General features: G+C 42.2%; 1 non-coding gene across 1 annotated transcript; it reads left to right on the forward strand.

The window, feature by feature from the left end:
• The first annotated feature begins 636 nt into the window (after positions 1–636).
• LOC117202888 (U6 spliceosomal RNA) lies at positions 637–743 on the forward strand. Its single transcript, XR_004485398.1, has one exon. It is a non-coding gene; the product is annotated as a U6 spliceosomal RNA (small nuclear RNA).
• The last annotated feature ends 1,836 nt before the right edge of the window (positions 744–2,579 follow it).

Consider the following 2,579-nt stretch of genomic DNA (forward strand, 5'->3'; position numbering starts at 1 on the left):
ATTAAAAAAGACCACAAAAGTAAGCACCTCACACCATGGCACACAGTAGGTCCTCATGAGATGCTGCCTCTGCTGGTTTTGAGTTCCACCCTCCACCATTTCAGCTAAGTTCAGGCCAGGTTGCTGGTGTCCAGTTCACATCATGTGACATCAGAACAAGACATTATCTGGGCCCCTTTGTTTTCCAGGGAAATCTGCCATGCCAGCCCAGATCCTGCCTCTTGGGGGGAAGTAAGGAACCAGAGTATGTGAACAAGACCAGGGTCATACCACTTCCAGGAACCCGTACAAGCTCTGCTGATAAATCATGACTCAAGCACTGGTGATAAATAAACTGGTGTTTACTCTAAACACAAGAGCAAAGACGGTGATTTGATCTAAACAGCTGGATTTTTATTACATCAACTATTTCAGAGCAACCATCGGGGAAACCTTCTCCACCCCAGGAGAATTAGTGGCTATAACACCAGGAAGCAGATCACTATCCTGGGTTACTTTCTTAAGTCCCAGAGGCACACTTTTTCACATGTCAATGTTTCTAAAATCAGAATGTATCTGATGATCAATGGACAACAATAATCAAGTAAAATAGTGCCAGGTTCCTCCTTCCAAGAAGTTATGATTTAACTGATGACGGTGCCCGCTTCGGCAGCACACATACTAAAACTGGAACGATACAGAGAAGATTAGAACGGCCCCTGCACAAGGATAACGCACAAATTCATGAAATGTTCCATTTTTAGAGAAGAGACTTGCGGTTGCCAAGAGGGAGGGGGGTGGGAGAGGAATGGATTGGGAGTTTGGGGTTAGCAGATGCAAACTATTATATATAGAATGGATAAACAACAAGGTCCTACTGTATAGCACAGGGAAGTATATTCAATATCCTGTGATAGACCATAATGGAAAAGAAGATGAAAAAGAATGTGTATATATATATATATATATATATATATATATATGAATCATTTTGTTGTACACCAGAAACTAATACAATATTGTAAATCAACTATACTTCAAAAAATAAAAAATAATAAATTGATGATGAACATTAGAATAGAGGAGGCCACCACTGACTGAGCACATACTGTTAGACCCAATGCTGGATGCTAGATCCTTTCATTTTCATCGCTTTCTTTTATGTTCTTTCAGCATGTTTTTTTTCCCCTTTATAAAAAATAATAATCATTGAAGAAAACTTTAAAAATACAAGCAGCTCAAGTATCCCAGAGTTCCTCAGTGAAGAGATACCTAAAGAGCCCCTTCAGAATCAAGCAGCCATAACACAGTGAAAGCCTCAACTTGAGTAACTGTAGGGGCAAAAGCAAACTCCACCCACATCACCACCAGGTACTTCTGAGGATCCAGGATAGCTTTTCCTCTCTTGGTAGCCACCTCTCTCTCCAGACCTCTGCTCCAAACTTCTCTACCATTCAATTCTGCCCATTCAAGCTTTCCCAAGCTGACATTGCATCTTCCCTGGTCTTCCCACACCTAGACGTTGATCTTCTCTTAATTCCCGAAAGCACAGGTGACACTAGAACTTAGTGTTTGACCAACTCTACTCAAGTCCTGAGGGGACTACAAGGGCACTACAAAACAGGAAAGTGAAATGGAAAAATGAATCCCAGTTGACGCTGATTCCAAAGACCAACATCCTTAGCCAACATAAGGGACCTCCATCCTCAGCCAAAGCAGGGCATCATTTTGCTCTGTCTGGGCTAACTTCATAATAGAGAACTCCCTCTCACCTCCTCTTCTCTGGGTTCCAGAGCCCCAATCCTCTCCCTCTGGGCACTGCTGGAGATGCCCAAAATATGTTATTATACTAGTTGAGATAACACTATCTACTTTTAGAGCAAAACTCTGACATTCCACAGGCTTAAAAGAATACTTCCATCTACCCTTACAAAGTCCAGTCAGGGAGAGGGCAGGGGCCCATGGAGCTATGCACCACAGAGTCATTCAGGGACTCAGGCTCAGAGGATCTGCCATCTTCTCTGTGTGGTTGCCAGTTCGCCCTGGGCATCAACATCCAGTCTGCAGACAGGGCAAGAGAAGGAATCATGTGAGGAAGATTTTTGTGGCCAGTCCTGCAAGTGGCATGTGAAACTTCCACCCTTATTCTATTAGATGGAACATGTGGCCGTGTCTCATTGCAAAAAAGGCTGGGAAACACAGGACAACTTGTGCCCAATAGGAAAGGAAATTGTTTGATTTCTCAAACAATAGTCACTCTCTACTACAGCACCATCATGATGTGCCCTGTACCCAGGAAAACGGCACCTTCTAGCTGATAATGCAGAACAATTTACCACCCACTCCCTTTGCTTCAAGCTCTCCTTCCAGACTAGCTTCTGGCCATGCTCCTCCAAAATCAAAAGCCTATTTCAATGTTCCTCCTAAACAATAAAGAAACCTCCCTCCAAAAATAAAATCAATTCTGCTGCCAACCCTAGAATTCATAAATACTTGCCGTTGTTTTTGTGTTTTTTGTCCCCCTACATAGAAAAAAAATGTTTAAAGAAATCACTCATAATCTTACAATTCTATTAATTTTAATGTGTTTCTTTCCTTTA

Source organism: Orcinus orca, chromosome 1, assembly GCF_937001465.1.
Source record: "Orcinus orca chromosome 1, mOrcOrc1.1, whole genome shotgun sequence".
In the NCBI taxonomy this organism is placed as follows: domain Eukaryota; kingdom Metazoa; phylum Chordata; class Mammalia; order Artiodactyla; family Delphinidae; genus Orcinus; species Orcinus orca.